Below are 17412 nucleotides of genomic sequence, written 5' to 3' on the forward strand. Positions count from 1 at the left end.
GGGTATTTCGCCTGTCTCATACATCTTGCTCACCAGATGGTAGAGTTTTGTCAGGACTGGCTCTCCCAAGGCCGTCAGTAGTTCCAATGGAATGTTGTCTACTCCCGGGACCTTGTTTCGACTCAGGTCTATCAGTGATCTGTCAAACTCTTCACGCATTATCGTATCTCCCATTTCATCTTCATCTACATCCTCTTCCATTTCCATAATATTGCCCTCAAGTACATCGCCCATGTATAGACCCTCTATATACTCCTTCCACCTTTCTGATTTCCCTTCTTTGCTTAGAACTGGGTTTCCATCTGAGCTCTTAATATTCATACAAGTGGCTCTCTTTTCTCTAATGGTCTCTTTAATTTTCCTTTAGGCAGTATCTATCTTACCCCTAGTGAGATAAGCCTCTACATCCTTACAATTGTCCTCTAGCCATCCCTGCTTAGCCATTTTGCTCTTCCTGTCGATCCCATTTTTGAGACGTCTGTATTCCCTTTGCCTGCTTTATTTACTGCGTTTTTATATTTTTTCCTTTCATGAATTAAATTCAATATTTCTTCTGTTGCCCAAGGATTTCTACTAGCTCTCGTCTTTTTACCTACCTGATCCTCTGCTGCCTTCACTACTTCATCCCTCAGAGCTACCCAATCTTCTTCTACTGTATTTCTTTCCCCCATTCGTGTCAATTGTTCCCTTATGCTCTCCCTGAAACACTGTGCAACCTGTGGTTCTTTCAGTTTATCTAGGTTCTATCTCCTTATATTCCCACTTTTTTGCAGTTTCTTCAGTTTTAATCTACAGTTCATAACCAATAGATTGTGGTCAGAGTCCATATCTGCCCCTGGATATGTCTTACAATTTAAAACCTGGTTCCAAAATCTCTGCCTTACCATTATATAATTATCTGATATCTTCTAGTATCTCCAGGATTCTTCCATGTATACAACCTTCTTTTATGATTCTTGAACCAAGTGTTAGCTATGATTAAGTTATGCTCTGTGCAAAATTCTACCAGACGGCTTCCTCTTTCATTTCTCTCCCCCAATCCATATTCACCTACTATGTTTCCTTCTCTCCCTTTTCCTACTCTCGAATCCCAGTCACCCATGACTATTATATTTTCGTCTCCCTTCACTACCTGAATAATTTCTTTTATCTCATCATACATTTCATTAATTTCTTCATCATCTGTAGAGATAGTTGGCATATAAACTTGCACTACTGTAGTAGGCATGGGTTTCGTGTCTATCTTGGCCACAATAATGTGTTCACTATGCTGTTGGTAGTAGCTTACCCGCACTCCTATTTTTTATTCATTATTAAACCTACTCCTGCATTACCCCTATTTGATTTTGTACTTATAACCCTCTATTCACCTGACCAAAGGTCTTTTTCCTCCTGCCATCGAACTTCACTAATTCCCACTATATCTAACTTCAACCTATCCATTTCCCTTTTTAAATTTTCTAACCTACCTGCCCGATTAAGGGATCTGACATTCCACGCCCCGATCCGTAGAACGCTAATTTTCTTTCTCCTGATAACGACGCCCTCATGAGTAGTCCCCGCCCGGGGATCCGAATGGGGAACTATTTTACCTCCGGAATATTTTACCCAAGAGGACGCCGTCATCATTAACCATACAGTAGAGTTGCATGTCCCCGGGAAAAATTACGGCTGTAGTTTCACCTTGCTTTCAACCGTTCGCAGTACCAGCACAGCAAGGCCGTTTTGGTTAGTGTTACAAGGCCAGATCAGTCAATCATCCAGACTGTTGCCCCTGCAACTACTGAAAAGGCTGCTGCCCCTCTTCAGGAACCACACGTTTGTCTGGCCTCTCAACAGATACCCCTCCGTTGCGGTTGCACCTACGGTACGGCCATCTGTATCGCTGAGGCACGCAATGAACCATGGACCTTGCCGCTGGTGGAGAGGCTTCCGTGCCACATTGTCGTAGCTGAAGGAATTTAGTTTCTTATTAAATCGTCTTATGCAGCAACGTTCACAAATATCTCAAATAATAAAAGCTCTCTATCCAGGTACGAAGGTTGTAAAACAAACTTCCCACGGTTTGTGTCAGGTCTATCATTTCGTCTGATAGGTCTAAGAGGTTTCACAAGTAGTGGGAATCATTGGTTGAAAACGAGTTTAACACCATTGGGTACAGTACTGCCAAATATTCAAAATGATTATCAACCTAAATCTGAGTGCATCCACAAACTTAGGCGTATTTATAATACTATAGCTAGACTATGTATCGTTGACTTCTTTGAGTGGGCATTGGATGACATTTACACACACGTATACGATACTATGAATACTTCGATGTCCTTAGGTTAGTTAGGTTTAAGTATTTCTAAGTTCTAGGGGACTGATGACCATAGATGTTAAGTCCCATAGTGCTCAGAGCCATTTGAACCAATACTTCGAACGCTGTAGCTAACGATGCTCTCAAAAGTAATTTTAGTAGATGGGAGGATACAAAGAAACAATCAGACTCATGGGTGTGGACAGAAACTTAAGTGCAGATGCGGGCACTGTGCGGATCTGCGCTTTTTCATCTTCAGATCTATACAAATAATGTATACAAATCAGCGTATGCATTGCTTTCATAGAGTTTCCCTCTTGTTTAGTCTTATAATGATGAAGTGGATCCACACCCGTGAGTCTGATTGTTTCTTTGTATCCTTCCATCTACTATCTTTGTGTGTTACTGCTCGGTATTCGAAAAGCAATAACTTATGCCTGCTCCCACGAGCTATTATAAAGAGTTCGCAAGGAGGGTAACGAATTCTAGAATGAAATTTTCACTCTATAGCGGAGTGTGCGCTACTATGAAACTTCCTGGCAGATTAAAACTGTGTGCCAGACCGAGACTCGAACTCGGGACCTTTGCCTTTCGTGGGCAAGTGCTCTACCAACCTTTTTTTTTTTTTTTTTTTTTTTTTTTTCGGGTCTCCTTCCTCCCCTTCAACCCGTCCTTTACGCTCGCCAATTGTTGGCTTCTCGGCCCGGCTTCTCCGCCTTTAAGAATGAATGTAACTTGATGATGTGGAAACGCGCTTCTTCTGAACGACGAACGAAGTATGCCCCTTCTGTTGCCTTTGTTTGCAACATGGCTTGAATAAAAATAAATGTAAATTCCATTGAGAAGGCAGTCACATAATTGTTATGGAAATGTAACTGCATCTGTAAATTTCGTTCTCCGTGCGTGGAAAAACGGAAAGAAGCAAACTCATTATTGCTGATAAGTAAAATTTCGTTTTTCAGAAGGTAATGAAGTAAAATAGGCTTCTGCTGCTTGATTTTACACTTAATTAACATAAATGTGTCTTCTTGTGAAAAGAAAAGGAAAGAAAGAAACTAAATAAAGGGTGTATACCAGTTTCATCACTGTGCTTCCCCCAAAACAAAGTAATAGATACACATAGGCTTAACTGGTCTATACTGATGATCTTCTCTGATTACTTTCTGTTGGAATTCCTCCTCCTGCTACGTGAAGTACAAACTTTAACCAAAAATCTTTCGTCTAATATACGAAATGCTTGGATGTGTAGTGTAAATTACGCACTTCTATTGGTTACAGGATTGTTTTAGTTAAAAAATTTGCGTAATTTTCTTTGTATTTTTTAGTACACATCAACTTGTGGTGCTCAGGTGCAAGGTATACCCAGAAGTCCTCCCTATTGCTTCATTCTTTTGTTAGGACGTAATGCATCGTTTGGTCTTTCAACCAGTTAATTGCATTTCGTTTTGTTTTAGGGTAAGGTACACCGTCAGGGTTTAAAAATTCAGCAGTCATAACGGCATTGGGCTTAGTTCTGCTGACGCTCGCTATCTTTTGTCTTATGTAGAGCCATATTTCTTTTACCCTGTCACACAGCAATCTATGCTCTTCGGTATCTGGTATTTTACATAATGTACACAGCGGTGACTCGGCCAATCGCAGAGAGTGAAGTTTAGAGTTCGTCGTAATTTTTCTGTTTACAGCAAAGTACCAGGTCGATTTGACGTACGTTGGCAGGTTCCGGCAGTGAATATTTTCCCATATTGTTTCCCAGTTATAACAAGGATATTTTTGTTCTACGTCGTTTCTGGGTTTGTTTTTCATCAAGTTATTATAAAGTTCTTTTACCTTCATGATGTCTTTTTCAGGAATCCTTGCCTGTATGTAGCTGTATTCTACGAAAAAGTATTTCAAGTGGTATAGTCCGTTGGGTATGTGTTGGACATTTATAGGTGGACTGACGTCAGCAGGAGCTATTTCGTTTAACAAACGTGCAGCAAGGGTACCACTTGGCTCTTTCCATTGTGTGTATGTGGTGGCAAGGTATAAGGCTTGCGCTTTTTTGCTGACATCGGTAAGATTTAACACACCACATTTCGTACGGAGCATCAGAATGTCATATTTGACTTTGAAAATACGTCCGCGGCTCACAAAGTGTCCTAGTGCAGATGCGATGCTTTTCAACAAAGTCGCAGGTGGTGGCAGAACTTGTGCTACATAATTAACTTTGGATGTAATGTATACATTTGCCACTGTTACTTTTTGAAGTTCATCGAGTTTCCTAATCCTATGTGCTTGTACAGAGGCGCGTATGCTGTTAAGTAATTTTCGATAATTCGCAGCAATAGTGTGCTTGATATTTCTTTTAAAATCTATGGCGAGACATTTCATGGGTACAAGCTCGCGTAACAGATCCTGCGTTTGCGTCCCAATTCCACGGCCGATGTTGACAATCCCCGACTTTGTTCTATTAAATTTTGCACCAGATGCCTGTTCATATTTTGTTACTATTCGTAGTGCGCTCTGTACGTCAACGCCATTCACGACTAGGAAGCCAACATCATCAGCGTATGCCTTGCACACGACCTTTTCTCCATGTATTTGTAGTCGTTGTAGATGTTTCATAAGGGAGGCAAGCAGGGGCTCGATGGCGATGGCGAAGAGTGCCATTGACATTGAACACCATTGCCTAATGGAGCTGGTGACGTCAATCGGGCGGCTAATGTGTCCATTGATGACAAATCTGGCTGAGTTGTTTGTTAATGTATTTCTTACTATCGCAATGAATCGAGGTGGGAAGCCCATTGCGCCCATGGTGCGAAGGGGACAACTATGATTAACTCTGTCGAAGGCTTTGTCAAAGTCGAGTGAGATGAGTGCACATTTTATTTTGCAGACGTCGGCCGTTGAGATGAGGTTCCTGTAATCACAGACGGTCTGGAGAATTCTTCTGTCTTTGCCCACACTTTTTTGATAAGGGCCAGTGACGCTGGTCATTGTGGTTTTCAGCCTGCGAGCGAGAATGCGGCCAAAGATTTTGTAATCGCTGTTTAAAAGCGTAATTGGCCTCAGAGCGCTTACAGATTTCGTATTGGTAGTTTTTGGCACTAACACTACGAGTCCCTCACGAAATTCTTTCTGGATGTCATTTTCAGGGTTTAGCAGTTCGTTGCAGATGAGAGTAAACTTGCCTTTTACGAGGCCACTGAATCTGCGATAAAATTCTGCCGGAATTCCATCTGCCCCTGGAGCCTTATTTTTCGTGCTTGCATATATAGCTTCTTTGACGTCTTCTACAGTCACTTCCGAGATGAGAGTTTGTGCTTCCACGTGGCATACTTTGTCCTGGAGGTTGATCATTAACTCGTCTTGAAGCTGTTCGTCAACCGGTTGACTAGACATTAAGGATTCAAAATGCTGTACGATTACCTCTTTAATCTCTCTTTGCTTCGTCACCTTCCTTCCATCATCAGTTGTTATTTCAGATAATATCTTGCGAGACGCCCTTTTGCTTTCACGAATGACATGATAAATGGAAGTGACCTCATGCTGGGCTATGTTCTGGGCACGCGACCTTATTTGGTAGCCTCCCAGTTGTTTACGCCGTAGTGCTAAAATTTTTGCTTTAATTTTGTTAATTCTTTCGTAGTTGTCCACAACTGTTGCATCGGACTTGTACAAATCCCTTACACACTGAAAGTAAAATTCTATAGTTGATTTGTACCAAAAGTTTTTGTCTTTGGATTAGTTTATGAAAAACCTCCGTATTTTAGGTTTGGCATGTTTCAGCCACCAGTCAGTGCCAGAGTTGTACGAGCTAGACTTGCTTTCACACTCTCTCCATACCTTGTAAAATGCCTCCTGACAAGCATGGTCTTCCAGATGTGACACATTGAGCTTCCATGAGCCTCTACCTCGGAAGGTCCCTTGTTTTATCAGATTGATTGTGCATATGTATGCAGCATGATCTGAAAAAACGGTAGGCCATACTTCGGACTGCAAAATGAGGTGTTTCAAATTGTGCGTTACATATTTCCTGTCGAAACGGCTCGCCGAGTGACTTGTGGCGTGGATGTAGCCAGGGGCTGCACCGTGCATATGTTCCCATGAGTCTATTAGTCTTAAGTCATGAACTGTACGTTCCAGTTCAGTACACTTGTTGAAATTGGGAGTTTGGTCTTTGGCATGCAAAACACAGTTAAAATCTCCTCCCAGGATGTGTTCATATCGAGTTCCAAATAGTGGGACAATTTCTTCTTTAAAGAACTCCGTTCTGCGGTGCTGGTTACTCGATCCTGAAGGGGCATACACGTTAATGAGTCGTATTTTGTTTATTGTGGCCGCTATGCCTTTTACCGTTTGGTAGTTTTACTACATCGTGGACTACTATGCCCTCCTTTGTGAGCAGAGCCGTGCCCATTTCCGCTCCATGCCCTGGGTTTGTAATGGCGTTGAAGCCAGGTACGTAACCAAGCTCAATGTCTGTCACTTCTTGTAAAAGTATAATGTCACTGTCAGAAGCATATATAAAATCTTTTAAGTTCTGTAGTTTAAAGGAACTATGAATCTTATTAAGGTCTACTGTCGCGATTTTGTATGCTTGTATGTCAGACATTCTTCGTTCTACTTGATCTACCTTAAAAAAACATTCTTCTGTTTTGTCTCGCAAGCGTCAGCTTTAAAACGCATTTTAATAATATTCACCGGTAGCAAATGTTTCAGTGGTGTTTCCTTGTTCTTTAGAATGTTCGTTCGCAGTTCTGAAACTTCTGTCATTTCTTCGTCGGCATTGTTATGGTCGCTTTCGTCTGCCCAGCTGGTTGAGGTTGTCGTCGTCGGTGGGACGAGTGAAGCTTCATGAGAGTAACTCGTTTCTTGGGGGTGGCTGGATGCTTTCTTTGTTGGCTTTCCTTGGACGTCTCGTTTTACAGCACAGAAGGGGAACGCTCCTCAGAAACTGGTGTCGCTTTCGTGTTGCTATAGATCTGTTGGCTTAAGGTACTACCTATTTCCTTCGCTTTTTGTCGGAGTGTGGGAGCTGTCTCCTCGGCACCTTTGCGCGCCAGCCGGCGTTTCTTATTTTTCTTTGGAGAATTGCCTCTCGACGGACTTTCTTCAGTATCCAAGGTAGTGTCGCTTTCCTGCAAGGTGTGTCGGTCTTCAACTTCCGGCGGATCTGCTGCCTTTACAGTTTCAGGTGCCTGTTTCGGTGGAACTTCAACCGTTTCCGTAGATTGGCGGGACTCTTGTAGGTCGTCAGCTATGACGGCACTGACATCCATCGGAATTTCAGTGTCTGGAGAATTTGTATTTGCACACGATTCAGGGGCTGAGGAATCAGTCGGCCGTTCGCGTGCCACGGCGGCGTAAGTTCCCGGCAGTGTTGTCATCGCCGGTGGCCTGGCGGCCACGCCGGCCGGCAGCTGTGCAACGCGCCGCTGTATACATTCTGCGCGAACGTGCCCAGGCTTGTTACAGACGGCACAGGTTCTGTGTCTAGACAAGACAGTCTAGACACAAGGGAGGTAGCCGAAAGGGCACGCGTCAACTCAAGCCGTCTTGCGTTAAGTCTGGAACAGGATACGTTATGAATGCTATAAAGAAAAGAACGGAGCTTCTCGTATACTTAACTTTTATTCACTTCCGCGGTACATCGTTCTTGATAATACAAGTGAGACTCTCTCCAGATATGGTTAATGACGCCTTGCTAGGTCGTAGCCATGGACTTAGCTGAAGGCTATTCTAACGGTCTCTCGGCAAATGAGAGAAAGGCTTCGTACGTGTAGTCGCTAGCAATGTCGTCCGTACAACTGGGGCGAGTGCTCGTACGTCTCTCGAGACCTGCCTTGTGGTGGCGCTCGGTCTGCGATCCTGACAGTGGCGACACGCGGGTCCGACATGTACTAATGGACCGCGGCCGATTTATGCTACCACCTAGCAAGTGTGGTGTCTGGCGGTGACACCACAACAGGTTCGCGGTTGGTCGTCATAAATTACAATCCCTCTATATCCACAGACATTGATGTACGACGGGATGTGCTTTTGTAACTCTACTCGAAGCTGCCGTACGCCATTTAGTACTGGGAATTTATGAGCGCTTGACCATTTCTCGGCAAAGTTGCTGAGCACTTTCCCGAAGGGTGAAATTACAGCATTAATTTCGTCTGTTGTAATCTCAAAAGGCAACTCGAATATTCGAATTGTGCGAATTCCAAAACCAGCATGTGCAACGGTGACTTCAACAACGTTTCCATCTGAGTGCTTAAATTTCATGACACCTCCGGAAGACTCAACTATTTTCTCGCATAACTCGGAACTACCCATTTTAACAAACACGACACAAGCTACAATCGACAGGTGGATCCCAATTACATCATTAAAGGAGAGCTTCACATCTTCTTCTAACCAATTTTCTACTTCAAACGACTTGGGTCTGGCATATCGAGGAACAAAGATAAGTTTCAACGTATCTTTTCGACTTGGTTGAGCCATCACTGCATACTACTCATTACTTCTCGAAGTGTTCTATAAACAGAGTTTTAAGCCGCAGCAAGCGCAAGACTTACCACGCGGAAGCACAGACGCCGCAGCGCACAGCACATTACGTCCTACCTCCACGCCGTCGGTCGGCGAACTGGCCAACTGAGCTACCCATGCACGACTCACGCCCCGTCCTCACAGCTTTACTTCTGCCAGTACCTCGTCTCCTACCTTCCAAACTTTACAGAAGCTCTCCTGCGAACGCAGTTTTAATCTGCCAGGAAGTTTCATATCAGCGCACACTCCGCTGTAGAGTGAAAATTTCATTCTAGAAACATCCCCCAGGCTGTGGCTAAGCGATGTCTCCTCAATATCCTTTCTTTCAGGAGTGCTAGTTCTGCAAGGTTCGCAGGAGAGCTTCTGTATAAAGTTTGGAAGGTAGGAGACGAGGTACTGGCAGAAGTAAAGCTGTGAGGCGGGGCGTGAGTCGTGCTTGGGTAACCCAGTTGGTAGAGCACTTGCCCGCGAAAGGCAAAGGTCCCGAGTTCGAGTCTCGGTCCGGCACACAGTTTTAATCTGCCAGGAAGTTTCAGGCTAACGAACTATAATCGGGATACACAAACTTGTCCGTCGTCATGGTGTTAAGTCGACAGAAATAGTTGGATATTATTGCCTGTATCACCGGCATCCCGTTGTCGTCTTCTCTTACTGAGATTTCATGCGACCTCGTTCTAATACCTCGTCTACATCTACATCTACATCCATACTCCGCAAGCCACCTGACGGTGTGTGGCGGAGGGTACCCTGAGTACTTCTATCGGTTCTCCCTTCTATTCCAGTCTCGTATCGTTCGCGGAAAAAAGGATTGTCGGTATGCTTCTGTGTGGGCTCTAATCTCTCTGATTTTATCCTCATGGTCTCTTCGCGAGATATACGTAGGAGGGAGCAATATACTACTTGACTCTTCGGTGAAGGTATGTTCTCGAAACTTTAACAAAAGCCCGTACCGAGCTACTGAGCGTCTCTCCCGCAGAGTCTTCCACTGGAGTTTACCTATCATCTCCGTAACGCTTTCGCGATTACTAAATGATCCTGTAACGAAGCGCGCTGCTCTCCGTTGGATCTTCTCTATCTCTTCTATCAACCCTATCTGGTACGGATCCCACACTGCTCAGCAGTATTCAAGCAGTGGGCGAACAAGCGTACTGTAACCTACTTCCTTTGTTTTCTGATTGCATTTCCTTAGGATTCTTCCAATGAATCTCAGTCTGGCATCTGCTTTACCGACGATCAACTTTATATGATCATTCCATTTTAAATCACTCCTGATGCGTACTCCCAGATAATTTATGGAATTAACTGCTTCCAGTTGCTGACCTGCAATTTTGTAGCTAGATGATAAGGGATCTATCTTTCTATGTATTCGCAGGCATAATGTTTTGCTTTTTGAACACCGAGCAATAACACACAAAGATAGTAGGTGGAAGTATACAAAGAAACAATCAGATTCATGGGTGTGGATGCACTTCATCATTAGAAGACTAAACAAGAGGGGAACATTACGAAAGCAATGAATACGCTGATTAGTATACATTATTTGTATAGATCGGAAGATGAAAAAGCGCTGATCTACATTTTACTTTCTGTCTTAATGGGCATGATTTTTAGTTTCTTCTGAATTTTCAAATGAATTGATTATTACATGGCACAGAACTCATGAAATTCCACCTGTATGATCACAAAATGGTTCAAATGGCTCTGAGCACTATGGGACTCAACTTCTGAGGTCATTAGTCCCCTAGAACTTAGAACTAGTTAAACCTAAGTAACCTAAGGACATTACACACATCAACGCCCGAGGCAGGATTCGAACCTGCGACCGTAGCGGTCTCGCGGTTCCAGACTGCAGCGCCTAGAACCGCATCGCCACTACGGCCGGCGTATGATCACAAGACTGCACATGGATGCAATCGATTTCGAGGTTCAAAGTGTTTGTTGTCTTACTTTTTGTGACAGGTGGGCAAATCTAATTTCCAAAAACTTTTTATTGTGCTGTAATAATCTTTTGTCACAAAGTAACAAGGTAAGTGTTTTATTTCTATATATTTTGTGGGAAACTTTAATCGTTATGGAAGATTATACACCTGAATGTTTAACACAACTGGTAGGAGAAAACGCTGCATATTAACCAAATCACACGCATCCTCTCCGTATCCTCCTATGTCATGAGCATGGGATTCTACTCACATACCGCTGCAGAGCTGTTCCTAACACAGCTGAGAATCGGCAACACCGTCACAAACATTTGGCAACATTGTGACAGTGCAACCACTTCCACGTATGGCACTGAATTTACTCGCTAAATTCGCTTGATATTCCTTTTCCATTTGAATGACTCGTGCTATATAATCCTCATGTAAACTAAGACACTGAGACTGAAAATTCAATTTTTTGGCTAAAGAAATGCTGTTCTTCACATAAGTGAAAACTTTTATTATCTTTCACGATGTGTTATGGGCGACGAATATCGTGATGAGAGTGGAATGCTGGCAGCAGTGTGTCCGTAGCCCCCTGGTACAGCCCGTGTCTCGTGTCGCAACGCCTAAGTGAATCGTCAGTTCTAACCGTGGTAGGGGCTAGCGTGTGCGAGCTTTTTTTCTGATTTATTTTATGGAGCCACGAATTTCCAGAAAAAATTCAGTAACGAAATCGGAAGAAAAACCTTTACACTTCCTCTTGGTAGCTCGACCCATTAAGTTGGTAATACATCTCGGCTTTATGACTACCAAGCTGCTTCACAATACAAGCGACTCTGAAGAAATTCGAATCGACCGTCAACGATACGAATTTCAGTCTTGTTCTTCACATAAGACTCACATGCCAGGGTGATAAGTATGAAGAGAATGAACCTCTTGATTATTGTAGGGCCTCTATGCTAAATTTCCACTGTAGCAGTTAGGAACTCTGTGCAGACATTTACTAACAGCGGCTCTGGCGACTTACGTTTTCTCTGGGTAGCTTCAAATATGGGCAAAGTTGTCGCCTTAAATACAATTGAATTTTTTAAATATCACTTCTGAACAGCGTTCACTTCTTCATTAATTAATGTATAGACCTGAAAACAAGCAATATGCCTGAGTAGCTATGTAGCAGGTTCTGAAAGGTATTCACACTATGTTTTGCATCCATTTACCCTAGGGAATCAAAGAAAGCAACTAAACACATCACATTCCACTTACTCTCTGTGCCTTGACTAACACATATGACTCCATGAATAAAATAAATTATTTGAAGAATCTCCTCTGAAAAGAAAAAGAACGGGATATAACACTTTAATTATAGCGCACTCGGGATATAACACTTTAATTATAGCGCACTGGATCACAATGAAATTAAATCTGTGCCACACTGATGTATTGCATACTAGTGTAATAAAATACTCACCAAATAAAAACGATTTTGTGACTCCGTTGCACTAGAGTGTAAAACACAAATCGTAGACAGATTTTATGGTTCACCACTCAACAGCTCAACAACATTAAAGCATTTTACATCGTAGAGAGTGCGGAGTGGAGCAGACGTTCCGGGCAGAAGGCACCGCAGTGCCTCAGCCCCCGACAATGTTTAAAGAAATCGCCTTAAAGGCACTAAATCATGGTTTGTGAATCGTTTACTGGCTGTACTCTGCTGCATTTCACTGGTTGGAAGGAAAATAGCTCGCTGACAAATTTCACGCAACGGGGACGAAATGTCTCCTACTGGAAGTTCATGTTGTTTTATTTAAATGATTACAAAATCAGCTAAAACGAACAGTGAGGCTGTCAATATAAGTACATTGCTGTTGGCAGTATGATGGTGCACTGCCCAGGGCCTGTAATGATAAAGGGCCCGTTTAGGCCAGGCATATTGTACACAGAAGTGGAAGAGAGAGCACCACTAAATTCCACAATCCGCATGCATTGCATACACACAGAAATAACTGTTACAGTTTACAATTGGAGCCCAATGAGGGAATTGCATATATTCCGGTGAAAAAGAGCACTGGCAAACAGTCTTCGCTACATTAGGTTACTTAAACTGGTGTCACTCTGAGCTACAATTTACTGTAGCGAGTAAGTATAAGGTCAATGAGTCGGATGCGGGTTTTGCAACTGTGAAATACTTTCCTACATTATAGAAGTGAATATTAAATTTGAACTAATAATGTGAAAATTTTGAACTTGGATAGCTTACAATGAAAATATTTCTGTTTATTGCAAAGGAAAACAATTGATTTTCTAAAACATTCTCTGCCATACACAACTTGAAACAGGTAACGTCGACCAAATCATGTGGAAGAACTGACAGCAACGTATAACGGAAGGCAGTGAGATCCCTTGGCTTTTCGTTTGGCAGTATTCGACAGCCATTTCTAGGCGCAAGTAAATTAATAAAGGCAGCGCGTTTTTGTTGTCAAGTAACGTCTTCATCAATTAGTTTAGTTTTAATGTAATCTGCGAGTAATTGCTGATGTTTGATATTAACATGAAAAGGACTCCGTAGAAAGGGAAAGAACCTCTTCTTGGGCACCACTTCTATAATGTAGGTACGTATTTCACAGTTGCAAAACCCGCATCCGACTCATTGACCTTATACGTACTAGCTACCGTAAATTCTACCTCAGAGTGACACCAGTTTAAGTAACCTTATGTAGCGAAGACTGTTTGCCAGTGCTCTTTTTCACCGGAATATATGCAATTCACTCATTGGGCTCCAATTGTACACTGTAACACTTATTTCTGTGTGAATGACCAAAAGGCATTAAATGACCTTCAAGCACATGTGTCCCAGCAACGGCATGAAGAAAATGATAGTACCAATGACGGTAATTACCAAATTATCCGGTAACTTCGCACTTCACAGTGGATATTCTCGAACTAAGAAATTTGCTGAATTAGTTAATATTTCAAAATTGCTTCACATCGAGGCTATGATGTCTAGGAGAGTATTTACTCCTGCTGACATGAGAATAGCATAATCTCCACGTCAGAAGATTGCTTCTACTTGACCATTTAATAGACTCGCATTTTTTCCACCGTGACTAATTTTGTAAGCTAAGCACATCATCCGTTACAGCACACTCCTGGGGCTGGGAAATGGGGCCAAAATGGTCTAGTGGAACGGACTACCACTGGTGCGATGCGTGGGTTCAGGCATTTACTTTTAAGAGGCACCAACAGATTTACTTTACCTCTGGTAACCTCAAGAGAAAGATGTTATAATCCAGAATCCGCATTAAACATCACGATCCTTCATTACCAATTGGGCAGAGCCGCTTTACGTTGGGAAATGACATAGGCAGAAGTCATGGTAAACAGAAATACTGTCTCCAGTAAACTTACTTACATTAGAAAATTTTATTTTATTTGATGAAACGATAGCCATTTAAAGGAACAGGGCTCATATTTTTCTAGTACGTGATTGAACTAGAGACGTTGAAAATTTTGGTGCTGGACTGTGATTCGAATTCGTATCTCACCTTTCGAGGATCTGAATCCCTCGGAACAGTATAGTTCAATCATTTCGTTCCTTTTCCCAAGACTGCAAACTTCTCTAGGTCTCCTCCAAAGGTAAGTATGTGGGTCCGAATCCTGGTCCAGTACAAAAATATTCATAATTTCATTTCAAGCCCTATCACGTGCATACCAGTCGGCTAGTGAAAATTAACGTGCATTTTTAATGTCTCTTCATGTGTTTCCAACAATCGCAATAGGTGTCGTTATTTATGGTCAAACAAGCACACATCTTACTGTTGGTGAGTAAGCAAGTGTTACTTAAGCTATGTTCGTGGATGATAAAGAAGGACGGTAGGTGTGCGGTTCGATTTTGGCTCAGGCACAAAAATTTGTATCCTTGTTTTAGATTCAAATATCTAGCAGCTGGTAGAAAAACTGATACGTAACATTTGATTTTACTTAGTTATCAATCCGATTGCGTGTTGGGTTCGTATCTCCGTCACAGAACTTCACATCATGCGCTTCTTCTTTAAATGCATGAACACTTTGGTCCTTCTGAATGGAGGTATATCACACATCTTTCGTGGTTAGTTGACAGGGACGAAAGAGTCTTTACAGGAGTCCTGGTTTATTACAAAAACTGTCGTCTTTTATTTTCAAGTTTAGATTTGCTTACTGATATTGGCGAAAATTTCTGTAATTCGTGCCTCTTCATGACTAGTCAGCAATATGATTAGATTAGATTAGATTAATACTTGTTCCATAGATCATGAATACGACATTTCGTAATGATGTGGAAAGTGTCATTTTAATGAAACATTTCTTTACATAACATGATTCAGTTTATTTGCAACAATTTTTTACTCTCTGCCTCATTCTTTTCTATTTTTATCTCTCTCCCTCTCTCTCTCTCTCTTTCTCTCTCTCTCTCTCTCTCTCTCTCTCACACACACACACACACACACACACACAGTCTTTTTTATTTCTATTTGTTTGTTGTTCTCTACTATCGGCGAGGCACGAAAATGTTCGTCAATAATTTTCTTAGTTTTGAGTACACTTACGAAAGATATATAAAAACAAATATGTGAGTTACTGATTTATGAAGCTTAGTTTGCAGTCAGTTCTGAGTATTATTAGTAACTACGCTCCAGTCCCTAAACCCAGTTACAGAAATGTGAATCAGACGGATTACGTATTCCAGGCCGTAGCAGTTGCGTCTTTGAGTCGTCAGCGATGGTCACTTCGCAGCCCACTGTAGGATCACATTGGTTCGTCTTCTTCCTGATGGTAATGTAACTGAGATTTGGCAACAAGGCACAGTATATTTGGCAACTCTGTGATCGAAGATTACTTCCTGGTGTGCACGGAATTAAGCCTCAAAGTTCACTTGATTTTTCCTGTCATTTCCGTTGAATAATCTGAGTAATTCATCCCAGGAAAGTCGTTACACGTGAAAATCGCATCTAATCTCGTCCTTTAAATAGCGGTTTACGAGTTCTTGCAACTACTGATGTCGTAAGAGGAAAGCTAGACGCATGCGTCTTCGCTAGCTCTGTGGAAATGTACTAAACTGTGAGAAATCGTGTGTTATGGTTTGCGGTTCCAGACTTGCTGACTGTGACGTTTTTATCCCTACTATAATGAGCTACAAGCAGTTAGATCACACATCGATAAGGAAATCGCAAGAAAATACTTTCGGCTCATAGTGCAATGGTAAAGAACATATAACAGGTAACGCCTCTTTCCGCTGCTGACAAGCAAATTTGGGTTTCTAGGAATACATAACTTTATTTATGAAATGCCACATTTGCATACCACTTGAGTACGACACAGCATTCCAATCAACAGAGACTCAATCGAAATCTAAGTGATTAGTATTTTACTAATTCATGCCGATAAATGCACGCTTGTGTACAGATACTCAGTTTTATTCAAACAGACTTACGTCGTAAGGTCGTCCTGGGTAGTTTTCTTTCATTTCTTATAATACAGTGCACAATTTTCGTACGGTTTCTTTTAGTGTTGTTAAAACATTAGTTAACATGAGAGAGAAATTAATCATCAACGATATATGCGAACTCTCTGATGTTATCTACACTCCTGGAAATTGAAATAAGAACACCGTGAATTCATTGTCCCTGGAAGGGGAAACTTTATTGACACATTCCTGGGGTCAGATACATCACATGATCACACTGACAGAACCACAGGCACATAGACACAGGCAACAGAGCATGCACAATGTCGGCACTAGTACAGTGTATATCCACCTTTCGCAGCAATGCAGGCTGCTATTCTCCCATGGAGACGATCGTAGAGATGCTGGATGTAGTCCTGTGGAACGGCTTTGCCATGTCATTTCCACCTGGCGCCTCTCTTGGACCAGCGTTCGTGCTGGACGTGCAGACCGCGTGAGACGACGCTTCATCCAGTCCCAAACATGCTCAATGGGGGACAGATCCGGAGATCTTGCTGGCCAGGGTAGTTGACTTACACCTTCTAGAGCACGTTGGGTGGCACGGGATACATGCGGACGTGCATTGTCCTGTTGGAACAGCAAGTTCCCTTGCCGGTCTAGGAATGGTAGAACGATGGGTTCGATGACGGTTTGGATGTACCGTGCACTATTCAGTGTCCCCTCGACGATCACCAGTGGTGTACGGCCAGTGTAGGAGATCGCTCCCCACACCATGATGCTGGGTGTTGGCCCTGTGTGCCTCGGTCGTATGCAGTCCTGATTGTGGCGCTCACCTGCACGGCGCCAAACACGCATACGACCATCATTGGCACCAAGGCAGAAGCGACTCTCATCGCTGAAGACGACACGTCTCCATTCGTCCCTCCATTCACGCCTGTCGCGACACCACTGGAGGCGGGCTGCACGATGTTGGGGCGTGAGCGGAAGACGGCCTAACGGTGTGCGGGACCGTAGCCCAGCTTCATGGAGACGGTTGCGAATGGTCCTCGCCGATACCCCAGGAGCAACAGTGTCCCTAATTTGCTGGGAAGTGGCGGTACGGTCCCCTACGGCACTGCGTAGGATCCTACGGTCTTGGCGTGCATCCGTGCGTCGCTGCGGTCCGGTCCCAGGTCGACGGGCACGTGCACCTTCCGCCGACCACTGGCGACAACATCGATGTACTGTGGAGACCT

This window comes from Schistocerca nitens, chromosome 2 (assembly GCF_023898315.1).
Source record: "Schistocerca nitens isolate TAMUIC-IGC-003100 chromosome 2, iqSchNite1.1, whole genome shotgun sequence".
NCBI classification, from domain to species: domain Eukaryota; kingdom Metazoa; phylum Arthropoda; class Insecta; order Orthoptera; family Acrididae; genus Schistocerca; species Schistocerca nitens.